This window comes from Camelus bactrianus, chromosome 15, assembly GCF_048773025.1.
Source record: "Camelus bactrianus isolate YW-2024 breed Bactrian camel chromosome 15, ASM4877302v1, whole genome shotgun sequence".
Classification (NCBI taxonomy): Eukaryota; Metazoa; Chordata; class Mammalia; order Artiodactyla; family Camelidae; genus Camelus; species Camelus bactrianus.
The window spans coordinates 67131343-67151482 of record NC_133553.1 but is presented as its reverse complement, the minus strand read 5'-3'; the positions used below and the strand labels follow the sequence as shown (position 1 = coordinate 67151482).

General features: G+C 43.7%; 1 long non-coding RNA gene across 9 annotated transcripts in view; it reads right to left on the bottom strand.

The window, feature by feature from the left end:
* Positions 1-238: 238 nt before the first annotated feature.
* LOC141573345 (uncharacterized) overlaps positions 239-20140 on the bottom strand; it is a 28452-nt gene continuing 8550 nt past the window's right edge. For 2 of the 9 annotated variants that reach the window (XR_012499012.1, XR_012499010.1), the window contains 5 exons: positions 14605-14752; positions 14323-14377; positions 12346-12533; positions 6522-6599; positions 239-1119 (listed from right to left, as the gene is read on the bottom strand). This is a non-coding gene — a long non-coding RNA (uncharacterized LOC141573345). Of the gene's footprint in view, positions 1120-2208; positions 2311-2712; positions 2954-6521; positions 11128-12345; positions 12534-14322; positions 14378-14604; positions 14753-20140 lie in introns of all 9 variants that reach the window. The other 7 variants (XR_012499013.1, XR_012499015.1, XR_012499014.1 and 4 more) reach the window with 7 other exon arrangements.

Sequence of the window (20140 nt, the reverse complement as noted above, 5' to 3'; positions counted from 1 at the left end):
GCCTCCCCATCACCCCGAGCCCCCACTCTCCAACCCCCACCACACACACACACACACATATAAAGAACTTCTGTCATGGTAACACCCTCCCAGGAACAGTAAGGGCTTTTTAATTTCTCCATAGAAAAACAGTATTAATATTACAAGCATGCCTACAGAAATACCAGTAATTGAAAAAATTCTAATGTCTCTAAATCAGCTCAGACTTCTTTTCATTGAATATGACTAAGAAAACATGCAAGGTTAAGAAATCGTATTTATTGCTTCTTTGGTACAACCAGAGATGCTACCTCAAACCTTTAAAATAAATAGCCTCATCAATAAAACTTATGAATGGTAGGATATTAAAATTCCTTCTTTGCTTTCACATAGAAGAGCCCAAAATATTAACAGGTTGGAGATGCAGTACAGTTCAAAAAAATCCACGCCGACTGTGAAAACCACCACAGCTGTAAGGAAGTCACTCCATGTGGTCCAGCCTTCCCTGCAACTCCCGAGCGCGCACACTGATGGAGAGTTTGAGCACCGATTCTATCATCCGTAGTGGGGTCTCTTGGTACCTAGTCCGGTAATCCTCTACAGCGCCGGAACAACATCCAAATACAAAAGGAAAGTAACCACCGCAGTTGAGGTATCCAAACCGTTTTCTTGCTTCCTGGCGCAGTGGCCCACAACGTGTATGCACGCTAAGGCCTAAGGTCCTGGGTACAGGACTGTAAATTTACTACAAGGGAGGGGTTTTGTTTGTGCCACTGACGGCTCTGCTGGCTCCCATCCACAGGAAAGGAAAGAGGATTTCTGATTGTCAGGTGGGTCTTCAGAATAAACCTGAAGGTGAGGCACCGTCCCCTTGCCCTCGCTTCGGGCAGTGCTTCTCTCCCAAGCTTCCTCTCCAAGCGTGGTTTACGCCGACAGCGGTGCAGCGCTAAGCCTTTCACTAGTCAGGACCTTCGCTAAATGCCTGCTGACCAGCCTGCATGGTGCAGGAGGCTGGCTCGCAGAAAGCAGGAGGGCCAGGAGGTCCTGGGGAGCCAGGCACACCAGGGATGCCCGCCACCCCTGAGGGGCCTCGCTCACCATCCCGGCCATTCCTCCCATAGCTGGCAGGACCCGGGTCACCTGAAACACACAAAAGGTTGCACACGTGAGCAGGACACCCCTCGTGGCTGCAGACTGGCAGGAGGCACTGGACCTCCCACTGTCCAGCAGCGTGTACAAATGGCCTTAATAAATGTTTTTGCAGGGGGCAGGGCATAGCTCAAGTGGTGGAGCACGTGCTTAGCACGCACAAGGTCCTGGGTTCAATCCCAGGTAACTCCTCCAAAAAATAAATAAGAAACCTAGTTACCTCCTCCCCTCCAAAATAATTTTTTTAATGCTTTCGTAAATGATAGAGGATGACTAAAGATGATGATGAAGGTGATGATCCTTAAAGCTATTTGTCTGAGGTTTTGCCCTGTAAAAGTGGCCAGAGGGAAAAACTAGCCTTCCCATAACAGCTTATCAGCTTCTGGTGAGCCCTGACCTGGGCTCCAAGGTGCTCAGAGACTATTCTGTGGGAACCTAATTTTGGGGTGACACTAAGTCACATTCAAGTTACTCAAGAACTCCATTAACAAATATCTAAAAACTGCTTTTCAACTCTTGCGAAGAGAATGCCCAGATCCAGAGTGTCCTCATTCTGCCTTGCTGGCCTCATGGGTGTGTTAGCTACACTAACTGCCTGATGATTTTACAGTTTTCCAAAATTTCAAGGACCTATAAAATGTTATTGCCAAACATTTCGTTTTTCTTAAAGTGAACATCGGTGTCATTCTCTGTACTAACACTAGAGGGCAGTCGCGTTACACTGATGGAGGCTCAACGTGCCAGGACCCTTCCGAGGGCTCAAATGACGCTGCGGAATCACAGGGACTGTGCATACAGGCTTAAAAAGAACATGGATACATTTCCAGCATTAATTAGAGAATTTCTTACATGTCTCACTTTGTCCTGCACTACCTTTTGTGGTGTTAGACAAAGCACACATGTTTAAGGAATTGGTGTATTTAGTGGTTTGCTCACTTAAGATCCCCAGGGCTGAATAAAACAGTGGAAATTGGACAGCTGTGGAAATAGGATAAATGACTACTGCTAGACTTAAGCTTCAGAGGTGCCCTTTGCATTGGGGGATTTTTTTCCCACTCAACATTCACAAGCAAAGCTCACCTATCTGCAGATTTTGCGCAAGAAATCTGGTCTCGTGGCCTGGTGTGGTGAGCACCACGTTCCTGGTGGTCCACACACGACTGTCATTTCTGACTCCTCTCCCTGGTGTGTTTAAATGCACAAAGAGAAGTCAAGACCCATCCTTAAATATGTTTTCCTAAAATCCCCAGAGTGCCAATGAACTGGTCCCCAGTGGACAAGTTTGGGGCAGCAGGCAAAGAGTAACTCTTGATGGACAGCTCGGTCAAGTGACGCCACGAAGGGTTCTGGTGAGAGATGGAAGGTAGGGGCAGGGATCGGGGTCTAAAGCCCCACAGATCCCGCTCTGTGTGATCTGCACAGCTCTGTGAGAGACAGAAGAGGAATCAAGACACTGAGAAGCTATGGGACACGCCAGATGATGCCTCGGAGGCAAGACCAGCTCATCATATACCCGCCCAGCCTGCCCATCCTTTCATCCACAACGTGAACCTGGACATACGCACATCTGCCTCTGTCACTCACCCGAGTTCTTTGTCGGGGCCTGGGACCTGCGTTACGTCTGTCTCTCTTCAAATATAAAAGGAGGAATGACAATAGCGGTAAGAGCTAAATTCGCAGAACGTCTGCTACAAGCCAGGCACCATTCTAAGTGCTCTACAGGTACGAACACATCCACAGGTCCTCCCGAATGAGGCCGGACGGTAGGTGTGGTTATTCTCTCCCCCGTGCAGAGAAGATGCTAGCGCACCGAGAGGCAGCACAGCTGAAAGTAAGTAAAAGGGCAGTGTGTACACCCGGGCAGCCGGGCTCGAGCCCGCACTTCTCACCTGTCTGCCCTCCTCCCTCTGGCCGCGAGGAACTCACTGATGGTTTCTGTGACTTTAACACAGCAGAGCACGAAGGCCAAAATGACAGCCCACAAAATGGTGATAACAATGACCTGTGGTCCGTATTCGGCAACGGACCAGCACAACCCCAAAGGGCATGTAATCTTTAACACTGAACCAACTAAGGGGTAAGGAGGAGAGACAGAGAACTAAAACTGTCCAGAAAGGATGAAGGAATTCTAACCACTGGATAGACAGTAAAGGTGTCAGTGCCGTTTCTTCAAATCCATCAGCTGTATTAGCACCAAGAAGGACCAAATGGTCTTCTCACTCAACAGGCTGAGTCCCAAATCTAACAACAGGGACAACAAAGGTCGCAGAATACTCTGTTCTGCAGGCTCTTTCCTTTACATGAGATGTATATGTATCTAGAATGTTCTGGACAAGGTCCCGAACAGGGCCCTGCTGAGGGTTCCCTCAGGTCCTGAAGTCCCACCCCTGTTAGGTTTGGGAGAGACCAGAAACCACATTGTAATCCCATTTCAAGCTCTAACAAGGAAATTAAGAATGGCCCAGCCTCTCTGAGGACAGTGAGCTGGTGACACGATCTGCTGTGACCTAGCACTGTGCATTCGTGGTGCGGAGCTGGAGATTTCACGGAGGGAAGGTCTGAGGGGTCGGGAGTAGCAGCATCTTCCTGCTGAGCGACAGCCAGGAAGAGGCCACCAGGGCCGAACCAGGGCCCAGCTCTGCCCCCCACCCACCTCCACACACAGAAGTGGGTTCGCTACGTTACTAGCAGTACCACGCATGAACCCGGACTGAGCACAGACGGTGGCCAGAAACCGCCCTAAGCACGTCAGGTGGACTGCTTCTTTCCCTTTCATTCTCAGAATTACGCTCTCCGGGAGATGGGACTGTTGATTATCATCTTTGGTAAGTGGGGAAGCTGAGGCACTGAGCAGTTAAGAACTTGTCCGGTGTCGTGAAGCCAGTTAGTGACCGTCAAGATGTGAGCCAGGCGTCTGGACTGTGGGGCCCAAGCTCCCAGCAGCCCCGTTTCAGAGCACTCGCTTTAGGGGAGAAATGGCCCCCAAAACTCTTGCTCAGGGACTTGATGGATTGGGAAACTGACAGCTGAGCATGTTTACGTGCAGACAAGGGGATGTGAGCTGACGGAACGCCAAAGCCCCAGCTGGGGCCTCCGGAGAAGTGAGAAATACCCTGTGAGCCAGTGTGCCAAAGCCCTGGGGAAGTGGCATGCTTTGGAAAGCTAGCCTTAATTTAAAAAAATAATAGTAATAATCTGTAATCTGGGGCAGGGGAGGGTACACTCAGTGATAGAGTGCATGCTTAGTGGGGTTCAATCTTTAGTGCCTTCAAAAAAAAAAAATCTGCTACTCTGATTTTTCACTAAGTGATGTCAAATATCCTCTCAATGAAAATGTAACCAAAGCCCCCAAAAGGAAGACCAGATTTCCGAGTGGTACCAGGAAGAGAGGGGCACGGGCTGGTAAAAGGCAGAAAGGAAACCCAAAAGGGAAGGTGTACGAGTCCTGAGATGGGGAGTCCATGGAACTTTTTAACAAATCAGATTTAAGTATTAACTCCAAGAGCGGCCATAACAAATTTTTTTTTTCATCAAGGAGACAAGATTAGGGCCAGGAAGAGCTGCCAGTGACAAGCTTGTCCTACCTTACCGTCTGCCCACACACGGATGGACTGATGTGCTAAAAGGCTCATCAGCGGAGCCCCCTCCCGTCACCGCACAAACCCCAGGTGAGTTACCGCAGGTGGGAAATAGCGCCCCTCGTGGCGGCCAGGGGCACTGCGCACATGCGAGAGGCTCTTCTTTAATCTCCCCATTCTTAAACTTATAATGTGGCTCATCCACAGGTTTTTTTAAAGTAAGGGTCACCAGAAACAATCATATGTTTTTGATAAAGTAAAACCTTGCCAACCGTGCACGTTGCTGGTCCAAGAACAGTTAAGTGATTTGTTAACAAAATGGGAGGAGAAATTGTAAGGCTCTTATGGGATTTATAACCCACAGATAATTAAGTAAATTGCAGTGATGCTATTGCATCAGCTTTAAAACCTCTTATTCCTACTATTGATAAAGGAGAGGAGCACTCAGTAAAGTCTCTTTTCCTCTTCTCTCTTCGAAACGTCCATCAATGAATCCAGACTCTATATTAAAATCTTCTCTTGGCCTCATTTAACTCCAACCAGATTTTCTTTCCTTTTCCAATCATAAAAGCCTCCCTTCCCAATCACAATCATCGATTTGTGAAAACGTCTCGACAGGCCCATGAATCAGTCTTAGAAAAGAAGTGTTTGAGCTCTCTCCAAATGTATTTGTATTAAAAAAAAAAATCTTTTAAATGAGAAAATCCCAAGGTGCAATGAAATGGATAATCAGAAAGCAATGATGTTTGGGGTGGCAATTAAACCCATGATTGAATATGCAAGCCACCGGCAGAATTAGAGAACCATCTTTTCTTTCTCTAGATTTTCTTTGACCGAGTTTTCCAAATCCACTGTGGGAGTGTGTACCACCCTCCTCCCTCCTTCAGCACAAGCCCCCTCCCCTGATTTGCCTCCCCGGGGCTTCGGGGACCTTCCTGAGGCATGGCCCCACAGCGATCGGGGAGTTTGCTGGGAGGCTGCATGCCATTCACACTCTTAGGTTTCTTCTGTGTTGGACCTGGAAGTCATCCCCCAGTGGACGAGCAAGCGGCCATCGAGACTACGGCCACAGAGCAACCAGTGTGGAAAGAGAACAGATGCCCAAGGTGAGAATCTGGGCCCTTCACACAGAGGCTACTCTGTCACCTCAGTTGACCCAGCTGGGTATGTACCTGTGTGTGGCTTCTGGTGGCCAGGGTTAGAAATGTCCAGGTTTATTTATTTTTGCATGTGGACTTCTGGACCTTCTGTATGTTTGAAGGAGAAGCTTTTAAAATAACATTTCAGTTAACTCCCTGGGCAACACAAACAATTGAAACTTGGTTTCATTTTCCTGTGGCTCTTTTTAAACAAAGAGGAAATGAGCAGCTGGGGTAGAAATTCACTCAGAATTTTGTTAACAAGTGCCTTGTGGCTGGACTTTGACACTATTTTTTTTAGTATTTATTCAAGAAAGTTATGTGTCAGGTGGGCAGAGGGTACAGATAGCTCAGTGGTAGAGCATGTGCTTAGCATGCATGAGGTCCTAGGTTCAATCCCCAGTACTCCATTTTAAAATAAAATAAAATAAATAAGTAAATAAGCAAGCCTAATTACCCCTAAAAAATAAAGTGCTGTTTCAAGGCCTGACATGTATTCTCAAAGAATTCAGACATGATTTACAGATTATCTAACTCTTCATTGAAGGTGGTCTTGAAAAATCGATGCTAGCCATTATTGTCATGTGATAAACTCAAGTAATCAAAGAGCAATTCTGTGAAATATTATTCTATTCAGACTACCCACTTGCTACCAATTTCCCCACCTCATACTTACTTGGGAGACCTGTAGCTCTGGGCCCATCTTTGGGACCTCCTCCTGGAAGGCCACGATCACCCCTTTCTCCCATGTCACCTGGATTTCATTAGAGAAATGTCATTTTTCTATGTATCTATAAAAATAAAGTTCCATATTTTTAAACTTAAAGCAAAGCCTACATTCAGAAATCAAAAAGTTACGATGTTGCTACAAACTAGATTGTAGTAAGTATGTAGAAAGGCAAAAATCAAGTTAATTATTTTAAGAGGTCTAAGGGGAAAAATCAAATGATTATATGCCTAGATGCTGAAAAGACACCTGACAATTAAACATGCATTCCTGATACAACATTCAATAAAATAGGAATCTAGCTACTTCCTCAGCATGATAAAGTATATCTGTCTCAACCCCTAGCTGGCGTGATGCTTGATGCGAAACACAAGCAGCAGCTCCACTCCAGTCAGGATGTTACAAAGATGCCTACTTTCTTACTATTAATTATTTGGTGTAAGTTACCCTTGTTCTCGGTGAGGCGGGAAGCCCCATAAAAAGACCGGCAGGACCCCCAGGCAGGGCCACTACTCTCCTGCCAACACCATCCAGTCCCCTGGCCCAGAGGCTCTATCTCACTTTTTGCCTCTGAAACGGCTTACTTACCCCTAAAATTCTATTGCTTCCCTGAGCTCACTTCTGATTGGTTATTTCCTTCACTCCTGTTTGGTTATTACTCTCACTTCTGATTGATTCACTTCCCTAACTTCTGATTGGTCCACTTGTAGTACTTCATTTGCATGGAGCTCACTCCTGATTGGTTATTTCTCTCACTCCTGATTGGTCTATTTCCACAAAGCTTGTTCCTGGTTAGCCAACTTCTGTTATACTTTATTTGCATATGATGTTGCAAAGTGTAAAACTGGCAGCCTATAAAGGCCTGTGTAAACCTACAGACAGGGTCCAGAGCTTGGAGTGTTAACTCTTCTGGGTCTGCTGGCGTAATAAACCTGAGTTCTCCAACTCTCCGAGTGCTGCTTGGTCTCTTCCCCGGATCCAGGTTGCTGTCACAACTGAGCTGTAACACTGAGCTATAACACATTTTTCTGCAACATCGGATGATATGACTGTTTATCTTACACCCTAGAAAATCAACTCAAAATCTTCTAGGAACAATAAGGGAATTCAGTAAAGGAGCAAGGTACAAAATTAATATATGAAAATCAATAATTTTCACATATACAAACAATCAGTAATAAGATGTAGTGAAAAAAAGATCCCATTTGTAATAGCAACTAAATTATTAAATAACCAGGAGTAAGTTTAATCAGAAATATGCAAATCCAACCTGGAAAAAAATTTAACAGAAGATTAAAAACAATCTAAATATCCATTGAAGGGTTAAATATATGGTGGTATTTTTTTATAGAGTAGAATACTATGCACCTGTGAAGAAGAACCAGGAAGCTCTTTGACATGATCCCCAAGACATTGTTAAGTGAAAAAAGCAAGGGCCAGACCACTTACTAAAGGACAATACGATTTGTTATTAAAAGGATGTAAGAAAATATATACATTCATTGATCATCACGGATATGGATATTTAGGAAGCTAATAATAGTGATTACTTAATAGGATAAAGGAATCGAGGCAGATGGGAGACAGGGCTGGGAGAGACACGCTTCACTGAATATCTTTTTATACACTTTAAAATTCGTGAACAATGTAAATTTAGTATTACCAAAAATGAATTAATGAATTTTTGAAATTTAGAGGGTGCTGTCACAAGGGAGTACATTTCAATTCTGCCTCATTATTTACAGGGAATAAAGGAAATCTGGATTGCAACCAACCATGTGTCTTTGCAAGACAGCTGACAATTCGGGGATCCAGCAGCCACAGAACAAAGTTGTGTTAATTAAACTGGCCCCTGCAGAGACCAAACCCAGAATCTTGGCCTCATTAACAAAGTGCCTCAATACCTTAGTTAACTGGTCCTAAATGACTTCTACTGCTCCTAGTAGGAGGCATTACCTGTTTTCCCACCAGTATAGTATTATATTGTTATTTTACTACATTGTTAGAAGGTGCAATGGCATTTTGCAACAAATTCTATACATAATCATTTTTTCCAAATATTCACATCAGCTCAACCTCATCCAGTGTTATCAGGTTCGTTATAATTTTAAAAACTAAGTCACGTACACAACAAAAATAGAGTATCTGTACAACCATCTGCGCATTTGTCAGTCAAAAATCTCAAATTATGAAATGAATCTTTAAATAGTAACCATACTTCAATTTTTAGCTGTGAATTTCCTTGTGTGAAGATTTTTTACGATGAGTCAACCACCTTTTCAAAACAAAGTTTTATAAGTATTGTGTAAGGATTTACAGCTCAGCTCGAACTCACACAAACTAGTTATTTTTTACACTCATCACCAATATGGCCTTACTGCATTAGGAAGCTAGGACAATTAGCATTTTTAAAACTAACAGCTTAAGCTCTCTAGTTAACTTAGCAATTTAAATGTCGTATCACTGCAATTCTCAAGGCTGGCCGTAGACTGTGCCTCATTTTCTGAAGCAGTGAGATGAACAGAATAAGTTAAAATGCAGCTTTCACAGGGATGGTGTAATAGGGAAGAACAAACCTGACTCCCTATGAGATCTGTTCCCTTAGCTCTAGCCCCTCTGCTCTGTGTCCTGGGCTGAGTCATGCTGGTTCTGCACCTTTTGTAAAAGAATGTTGCCTAGAGCCTGAAATAGACAGGAGAGCCCATTCTCCAGGCTCTGACCTTTAAGGATGTAACACTCTTCCATTCAGATAGAGATAAAAAGTTGCAGAACAGAGAATAACATTTGTCAGAGGCTTGAGACAAGGCATAGTGACATATCTACTTGACTCACACTAAAAAAATCTAAACATACACACAGCCTCACTCAGAGACTGAAAACTACCCCAAACCATGAACATTTAAAAAGTACTTATGACATGAAAGACTGACGTGATCCTAAGCAAGGTGAACACTGGGCCAGTCGGGGGTCTCTCGTGTTTCTGCTCGAGCGTCACATGACATGAACACACATGAAACAGACACACAACAAGGCTGTGGCTCCAACGCGTTTGTGTAAAAGTGTGTAAAGCATGGTGATGAAAGCCAAAACACACATCAACACGACTTAAGCTTTGAGTATGATCTGAGGCCTGTTTCTACGAGTTCCTATTAAAAATGTTCTGCTGTATTTTTCAGAATAATTTTTTAGAAAGAAAACTGATTTGATTAAGACATAGCCTGAACTATTAGTAAAACTTATTTTAATAAAACTTATCTATGTAGTAATGTCTCTGGAAAAAGGCTCTCAAAGCATCTCCATGGAAACCAGCACCTACACCATTCCTTCTTTATTAAGTGGGGGGAAAAAAGGCAACAAGGGACAATGAAACACATCTCTGATCAGAAGAACAGTTTAGTTTCAAATGGTGGAGTGTTTATTCTCAAGAAAAATTTGATCTGTAACCTTTGGGTAGTAGAACACTACGTGTTTTCAACTAAGTAGGACTTTTAGTGTATGTGATGGACAAGAAAGATTCAGTCCACTTACCTAGAATCTCACATTTCCAAATTGTGACAGTATTGACTGATAAGAGTCAATCTGATTATTCCTTTCTGTCCACGCCCGCATTTTAAGAAGTAAAACTGAGAGAAGATGCTGTTTTAAAGGAACCCAATGCCAAGAAAGGTATGGAGGAGGGTGGGGAGAGAAAGTTCTTTAGGGAAAAAAAAACTCTATCACATCCAGATTCTAGGCTATGTCACAAATACTGCAGGAAAAAACAGTCCCTTATATGATCAAACTATGCCTGATGAATGAACTTACTGCTAGAGATCTTTTCCAGGTTCCAAATACAGAAACAGATTTTTCTTCTTTTCAAAATAAGGTTCACCTGCTAGGGCCAACCCAGCCCAACCCAGACACAACTCCATGCTCCAGTTCCAAGCATCCCAGGAAGTTTCCAGAACAGGTCCCCTTTATTTCCAGTGCTTCTCAGCCCTGGCTGCACACTGAAATCACCTGGGGAATACTGTGAAAGCCCAACGTAAATCAGAATCTCTGGGAAGGGGACCCAGACATGGATGTAGCCCAGGCTGGATAGGCAGCCCTCTGCAGACTCTTCCAGGGAAGCAGGTAGACAGACACTTTCCTTTCTTAGGGAATAAGATGGGGCTTCAGGAGCGGTCTTTACTAAGTCAAAGTTAAGCTCTGTCCCAAATATGGAGACTTCGCTTTAGCCAGAGAGGGCTGGCAGCCCTACAAGATGCTCCTTCTCAGTGGGAAGACGGGTGACGCCCCCCACGGACACTGCTGCCCTCACTCCAGGGTTTCTGATTCAGTGAGTCTGGGCCAGCAGGAGAACCTGCTTTCCTAACAGGTCTCTGATGATGCGGACACAGCGGGGGCCACTCTTCGGGAACCACGGCTCAGCAGTGAACTCAGGAAGGCGTGGGCTCCAGCACAACACAGACAACTAAGCCAGCAGTCCGCCCGCGGCGGTGGAGTTTCCTCAAAGAGCTGACACAGGAAACAGGGTCCGACCATGGGGAGAGCACCTCTGGTCAGAATTCCTGAACTGAAGGTAAAAGCAGGACCAAGATGAGTGGCCATGGGATTCTTTCAAACACCCAGTTCTCTTTAAGATGCACTCTGAGCTCGCTCCATATTTGATTGTGTTCAGCCTCTGAAAACTTGGAAATCTGCCAGGTTGACCCGGGGCCCCATTAGGGCTCATTTTTTGTTTAACACACCGCTCTGTGCATGCCAAATAGGAAATAATGAACAACACTGTTCCAGCTGAGGGTGCAGTGAGCCGAACGTGTCAGCAATTCACAGACAGATCCCAAAATGCAGCTGGCTTGACTTCTGACCACTCACACCATAGTATTTATCCCTAATTGGGGCACGCCTGTTTAAAAAACACACATCCTCTCTTGATTTTGGTGCCATGTCTTTCTGAAGTTCCCCAGAGAGCTGTCAGTCACTCATCGTGATACATAAACTCCTTGCTCTCAGTTCTCTCTGTAAATTACCCAGGGCACACCCCCACCCCAAGCTGACAGACTTACTCAGCTCAACTAGCAAACACCACCGGGGGCAGCCAGCCCTCCTCCAAGTTCTGCAGAATAGCTAACCCATTCATAAGCCTATTCCCCTGCAAAATAACTGGTCTCAGGGGCTTAGCTTGCTTTCAATAAATGGAGAGGAAACAAACTCTCTCACAGTCTCTCACACCTTAAATAAGGAATAAAGTTAGACTGAATTTCAGAGCTGAACAAAAAAAGTCCCTCACATCTGACAGCCAGTGTCACTCTTTAAAAGAAGAGGGAGGCAAGACAGTGGGGGGTGGGGGAGGCAGCGTTAACTCCTGATGTGACCTTTCTGACGTCCTAACAAACTGTTGGTTTAAGTAAACACGCACAAATCTTCAAGGGCTGGTTGCCATCTCAGAACAACTCTATGATGATTCTAGGGGTCTCAATAAAAATAAAAACCTGAATGATCCTTTACCAGATCCCATGAGGTTTATTTTGAACTACGGTTAAGGCAGACTGTAACTGAAAAACATTGGCACCAAAAGGCAAGGGACCTTAATTCTGGTGTTTGGTCTACTGTTGTCATACACCAAGGTCAAGAAAATATCAAACAACAGTTTTCCAGTCCTGACCATCACCACTGTGAAAAGAGAGCAATCCATCTTATTGCGCAGACAGCTGGCGCTTGCTAGGACACGTGAATTCATCTGAAAAAGGCCAGTGTACGTCCCTGGTTCCACGGGGGCAAAATGCCTTACCTTCAGGTCCCCTCAAACCGAGAGCCCCCAGGGGACCCTTCATGCCTGGGAGGCCATGATGTCCCTTATGGCCGGGAAAACCATTCTCTCCGCGGGTCCTAGGGGACCGGGGGGTCCAGGTGGCCCAGGGGGGCCAGAGGCTCCTGAGTCGGGACGCTTGAGGCTAGCAGCCATCTCAGCAAAATGCTCTAGAAGATAATAAACAAAAGAGCCCAGAATCATCAGACACATGCAAGTGATTCAAATGAAAAGAGAGGTATTTCAAGTGTGTTTTTTTCTCAGCGTGTCACCAGAGCTTCAAAACCGGCGGTGAGAAATAAGTAAAGCGGGGTCACAAGCTTTCTGCCAGGAAGCTTCACTGGGGATGCTTTTCTATTCAGCCCTCCCTGGATAAACCTGGTCCTGCTGCTCTGAGACACAGGGGAGGGAATAAAAGACCTTAAACGGCAGGGCTCTGGGCTAAGCGGTGCTCCTCAGGGGTGAGGGTGTCACCTGAACCTGCTGCTTATCTGAAAGCCAGGAGGAAAGTGAGTTTCTCAACACGGGTAGGGAGTGAATGTCCAGGAGCTTTTTGAAAGCCAAGGACATCATCCAGAATTAGTACCAAGACACCCTTTGAGACCCAGGCTTACATTTTTAGCTTGAAGATACTCAAGTCACATGAAATATCCAGAGAATTCATGACTTCCTATTAATAATCCTTCTCAGAAGTTTTTTCATGCTTGGAACAGACACCAGACATTAGAGCTCGCTCCCTAAGAATGGTCAGTCTGTCTGAAAAATTAATAACTGTGCAGGCTTTTCCAGGAATCATTAAAGAGACTAAGAACCATCCACAGTAACCATGGAGAACAGGAAAACAGTCCCATTAAAACGCTCTCAGGGAAATATTCTAGTGCAATGTTTTTTAAAAGCTTTTAGAGTGTGAAGGAGAATATAAATTGGAAACCCATTTTTTAACCAAGATTTTAAAGTTGTTCAAATACGAGTGTCCTAAGCTGGCCTTCTTTAGGTAAGAGTTAGCATAAAGTCATAATGTTCTCAGTGTGAAATATTTAAAATTGAAATATCGTGTCAAGATAAAACGTCTACAGTATTGGTTTTCAAATACAGAGGTGATGATTCCATTCTGGAAAACTTGATGAACCTACTAGATAAACTTACTACCTCGTGAATGTACGAAAGAACACAATAATTAACAGCATCGCCATAGTTACAGATGAATTTGGAAAAAAAGGCTAACATACAAAAATATATCACTACTTTAGTAAAATTCTAGTTATTGATTTTCTACATACATGGTACCTGAGTAGAAGCAATGTCCTTATGCTTCCTAGAGGCACAGAGTCTGCCAATTACTTCTCACATAATCCACAGAGAGAGTCTAGGTCAGTGCCAGGTACACAGCAGGTGGTAGGATGTTAACAGGAGAAAGGTTCTGAGAATTTGTGTTCCAAAGGGGAAAAAAATGTGTGTGTGTGTGTGTGTGTGTATGGGGTGTACTGTCTTGTAAATCAACCCCATTGGCAAAAAAAAAAAAAAAAAAAAATCCAGGCTAACCCCAAAAGGTAATATTTTCCTTTGAGGCTATAAGCTATTGCAAATGGCAACAAATTGGATAAAACAGAATTGAAATTAATGTTATTCAAAATCTCCCACCTTTATGTCTGTGAGTCTTATGGTTACCAAAGGGGAAGGGGTTGGGAGGGATAAATTGGGAGTCTGGGATTAGCAAATACACACTACTATATACAGAACAGATAAACAACGAGGTTCTACTGTATAGCACAGGGAACTACATTATCTTATAATAACCTACAATGAAAAAGAATCTGAAACAGAATATATGTGTAACTGAATCACTATGCTGTACACCAGAAACTAACAAAAACATTGTAAATCAACTACATTTCAATAAAAAAAAAAACCTCCCACCTTTAAAGCATACAAAATGTCAAGCCATTCTGATGTATTTACCTTGCATGACTCTCATGCAAACCTGCTTAATGTGCTGATCTGTGGGTGCTCTACCCTGGGAGGGAAAAGAAAACAGACAGTTGTACATGGAACCATAAAGGGGACACTGTTAGATGAGCAAGTGTCGGACTTGGCAAGGAGCCAGATCGTCTGGATTTACAAGGGAAATGGCCCAGCTGCTGAGGAGCTGAGGTCTCGTCCTGCCCAACTGCCCCTCTGCCCCCACCCGGTACTGTGGGATGGAGTTTCCAAAGGGAACCCCAGGGACTGCCCATCACTCACTGGAGGGCGCTGGATACCAGGCAGGCCGGTGGCACCCTGTTCTCCCTGCACGCCTCGTGGTCCAGGCGGTCCTCGAGGTCCTTCCTCTCCAGGAAGCCCCCGAGCTTCCTTCAGGCCCCCTCAAGCCAGGCTCCCCAGGGTTACCTGCCTGGAACACAACAGCACACTGTAAAACTGGGCCAAGCACAGGGAATGTGTCTGCTTAATACCAACACAGGCACTGACATGAAGCTGTGGGTTGACTTACGTCCCATTACCTAAGAGGTATTTGCTCAGACGCTGCGAACCCTCCAGGTAAAGACACACAAGGCCACACGACAATGCTCCCATCTCTTAAAATTCCAGTTCAAGTAAACTTTTTAAAGATCTGTCTTTTTGGTATGGTTATTATTTCAAAATGTTAATTGGAACAATCCATTTTCAAACCACATTCTTCATACTCTGAGCCACTTCTAACAGCAAGGTAGTTTTTAATGAAACATGTTCACTTTTCCTGGCCACCAAAAGGCCACTGAGTTCACAAGACAAGTTACGTGGTAGATCAGCAATACAGAAAGCATCAAATAAATATATTTCCAAGAACGTAAGTCATTTAGCCTTTGTTACAGTCTCTGGAGCATTTGGAGAAGTCGCATGTGTCTGGGAATTATCAAATACTAGCAGGAACTAAATCAATGTATTTAAAATACCCAAACAAAAAGTGAGAGTCCATAATTTAAGTGCTGAGGAAGTTAAAAATCTAAATATTAAAGATGTTAAAAAAATAAACCAATTATTTCTTTAGCACAAAAGCATACACCAATTAGATTTTTCTTCTGAAAGCAGACCACTAAAAGCATTTTTAAAGTCCTCATCTACAACGATTGCTTTAAAGGAGACTAAATTTATTCACTCGTTGTTAAACCACCTCTAGTGGAATTTGTGGCATACTAGTTCCGGTGTACAACTGTTCACAGAATAAGAATGAGAAATAAAAAGGTAGGAGGCATCAAGGGAATACTAGTGCTCAAGACATGAATGTTCATAAAACAACGCAATCCTGCTTCTTTTTCATATGCAGCATTTGTCTAGAAAAAGCCTACTCGTTCCAACATTCAAGTGTTTTAAACTAAAGGAAAAAAGGTGGTGAAGCAATGCTTTCCCTAGACACATCGAAATAAAGCTCAGGGAGTGTGCTTTTTCCCAATCTCTCTTTATGCAAAAAAACAAAACAAACAAACAAAAACCCTGACATTCATCAAGTCAACCTGTCAAAATTGCTTCTTTGAATAAATTATGGCTTAAGAGACTTCCTGAAAATCAGGGTTAGTGGGGAGAGCTGAGGATGGAATGAAGGCTGGGGAACTGTCAGGTGATGAGGATGCAAAACCACAGCAACTTCTAAAAAAATAAAATAAAACCCAGAGAAGAAACCAAATGAATTCAGAATGCACTAAGAACTGGCAGACACATAAGAAGGAATGTGAATGGTCTTTAGGAGAAGAGAGGGACTTTCAGTTGACAGCCAGTGGCCTCAGGAAACAGAGACTTCAGTCCTACAACCACTAGGATATGAATGAGCTCGGAAGTGGGTTCTTCCCCAGAGCCTCCAGATAAGAGCTTAGCCATCCAATATCCTGTTTTTGGCTTTTCAAGATTCCAAGCAGAGTCCAGTTGAATCAACCCCAACTTTTACCTGCAGAATTGAGATTTAGTAAATGGCTTTGCTCTAGGCTGCTAAAAAGAAAGAAGAAGAGGGAGGAGGAAAGGAAGGAGGAGGGGGAGGAGGAGAAGAGAGAAGAACAGAGGAAGAGGAGAAGAAGGAGAGGAAGGAGGAGGAAAAGGAGGAGGAGGAGAAGAAGGAGGAAAAGGAGAAGAAGGAGGAGAAGGCGACAACGACGATGATGATGGCGAAGGAGAAGGAGGAGAGGAAGAACTAGAACTAGGAGAAAACAAAGGAGACCAAATCAGAGGGTGATACCTGGCTGGCAATGTCTGCAATATTGCTAGAACAAGGGGCAGGCAGTTTCGATGAAGATGTCAAGGGCCAACATGGCCAGGACATCACAGGGGTCCCAGGTCTTTGGGAAAGAATTTCTCAGTTGAGGAGTGGGCTGCTGAAATAGAAACCGGGGAACAGACCTCACCCACTTGCCAGGTTTATCTGGGCTGAAGTCACTGAGGAAAGGGGAAGCCTTTCTCTTAGCAGCTATTTCCCCTGATTCTGGGGCTGTACTTCAGTTTCACCGGTGTTACTCGGGTAGGGTCAGGAAAGACAGGGTAGGAAGGGTGGTGATAAATCAAGAACTAACTCCTAGTATTATATCCAAAATTAAATGAAATGAACTCATTTGACATCTGCATTGCTCACCCACTTTTTTTCTCTTATAACTTGAATTATCACTGTTGGACATCAGTGATTATTTCTAGACAGTAAAGGAGGATTTCCGTTCCCAAATTCTACCACGGTTTATTCTTTACACTGTTCTCAGTCCTCAGCCATTGCTGTCAGAGATTCTTAGGCACAGAGGTGTTACTTGAAGCCTGAGACTGTCACAGGGCGCTCAGAAGCAGTATGTAAACCGCTGAAGTGACACAATGTGATCATTTCCGTCTCAGTGCTGTGTGACCAGCCCAGGGCAGGGCACTGGGACCCAGCCTGGGCGGGTCCTTCCAGAGAAAGTAGGGCTGAGGACGGTGTTAAGCACTTAAGTAGGAGGCACTGTTCTAAGGAAAGAGGAAGAGCGCTCCAGGCTCGGAGAACAGCACAGGGCATGAAGAAACGTTCAGCTGAACTGCAAGCAGATAAAGATCCAGAGAGGTCGGAGATGACCCTGGGGAGGCAGGGACCGCTTTGCTGAAGCCTTTGTGTACACTTTGCTAAGGGTGTGATTTTACTCTATGAAGTGTTATTCTTGAAGGGTTTTGAGCAGATGAGGGACAGACTGTGGGCTTTACCCTTTTTTTTTTTATCTAGATGACACTGGCTGCCGTGAGGATAATGTGTTGGACAGGGACAGAGAGGCTCTGGTGGGGAGGGGGTGGTGGATTCCAGGAACAGGAGTGACTTGGAAATTAATGGATCCTGGTGGTAGTGACACTTGAGACTGAAGTAAGCTCCATCCTTTCTCCTTTTATTACCCTAAATTTCTTACTGTAATAAATCTGCACAACTTTTAGCAAATCGTGAGAGGTCTGCTACTGATTGATTCTCTAATTCTGAACTCATCTCATCTCTAGGGACATCAGCTGAGTTTCTGTAAAGTGATCAATTGAATGAGGTGACCATTTGCTACCTCTAATAATTATCTGTATTTTCTTAAGCACCGTGCCTGTGACTTACTTCTGCAACTAGAATACGCAGGAGATTAAGAAAATTACTGAAATATTTGCAGTGATATCACTGACAAGGAAATTCAGTTATCCTCTCTTCACTGCTAAGCACAGTTCAGTTCTTGTAAAAGTGACTTATTATGGAAGAAATTACGACATATACTCAGTGAGCCACTTAGGAAAAAAAAAACTTCCCTTGGCATGGTTAGGTCAAAATGCAGTTCCATTTACACTGTTATAAGGTTTGTTTTTTTTTTTCCTTTGGACTAATTCATTACTTAAAGAATAAATTTAGACATTAATTTCCTTAAACGTAAGTCCTTTTAGAATTGAATTTTACAGAATGATTTCATAAAGCAGAACACTGTATTTTCTACAGTTTTATTGATATTTTTATTTTTATACCGTAACTGTTTGTTATACTTACAGATCTCTTTGGGCCAGGTAACCCTATATCTCCCTAAATCAATAAAACCCAATTATATTAGAACAGTGTATTCACATCTGATAGTTCAGTAAAAATATTTCAGAGGGATTGTGCTGCTGAAGTCTACAGAACACCACAAACAGAAGAACTCTGGTCCCGTAGAAAAACATTAGATTCAAAATCTGGATTCTGGTCCTAGTTCTGCTACTTAACTTTATGACCGTGTGTGAGCTTTGTAACCTCCCAGCTGTGGGTGACCTTGTCTGTTAAATAACAGGGTTGAAGAGGAGCTCTCCAAGGCTCCATCCAGATCTAAAATGCTAGGTGTCGAGAATTAAATGTGTAAGTCAAAAAATATTAAACTACTATATTGTTATATATAACACAATAGATATTTAAACCAGGTGGCTTCAGTTTTGAAACCCTAACAATATTTTCAGACTTGTCCCCAAGTCTATCCGAATAAATATGCATGCTTTTATGCCTAAAAAACAACCTTGAATATCTCCCACCATTGGTTCTAGGTATGAATTCAGCTTGTTTTAGCATATCAATGCATCTCCACTACAAAAGAGAATAATTTAAAACATCCTCTTAGTGGAGAGGGTATAGCTCAGTGGTAGAGCACATGTTTACCATGAACGAGGCCCTGGGTTCAATCCCCAGTACATCCATTAAAAAAATAAATTAAATAAATAGACAAATAAACCTAATTGCCTCCCCCTCAAAAATATTTTTTAAAATCCTCTTAGCTTATAAAATGAACAGTTTGAATAGAAAATAGAATTAGAATAATCCTTTTGTCATTCACTTAATTGTTAGGAAGCTCAGCCTAATTCAGATGTCACACTTACAGTAACTCTAAATTCTAAAAATCTGAATCAAACAACATTACCAGAGTTTTCTACTGTACTAAAAGCTCTCTGAAAAGATTTTATGAGAACTCTGTCACCTCCCCACCCCAAAGCACCCAGCGTAAGTTTCCACACTAGGTCATGTTACATTGTGTCAAAACCAGGCAGCTGAGCCCGCAGACCTAGCAGAGCGGGTGGCAGCGGTAACTTGGTCTCATTCTCACTACCTTCCTGGAGATGCAGCTGCAGCCTCCTCTGGGGGTGGAAGTCACTTCTTTGGAGGGTTTTAGACTCAAGAGAATGGCCACCAGGGTCACACTCGTGAGCCACAACTTTCCAACTGTAACAAAACTTTCCTTTTGTGTCCATGAGAAGCACTGTTCATGACTTTCTACAGTCATGTAAGAATCACCTTGAATGTCTAGATGGAAAGTGGTCTGAAAATTTGCCCCCTAAGGGGAACACTTTGCCCTCCAAGTGCTTCAGGCTAGGTCTATTGATCTGCGGGTGTTTCCCTCTGCTTTACTTGATCTTGGCTACAATTCTACGGGGTCATCTGCCAGCTATATAAGCAACATCTTAGCCTTTAAAGAAGTCAGCAAGGATAGCAGTGTCAGCGAAAAGAAAACATGTATGCCTCTAATAGAGTTAAAATCAGGAAGTCTCCATCAACAACCAGTAAGTCTCCATCAATAACCAGAAAAAAAGGTCTTACAAGTTCACCCTTCTCCTGCTTCACCTTCTTCCCCAGAGACACCCTAAAAAGTAAGACTAAATGTCACATTGTTTAAAATTCTTAGTCCCTTGGCTCAATTTTCACCAGCCAATACTGCTAAGCATTCCTAAGCCCCCAAAGCACCCCCTAGATCATGCAGAAATACACAGTGCTCTCAGCGGCTTTCCAATCTAGCTGTCAGGGGCTGGTCCCAACCAGAAAACAGCC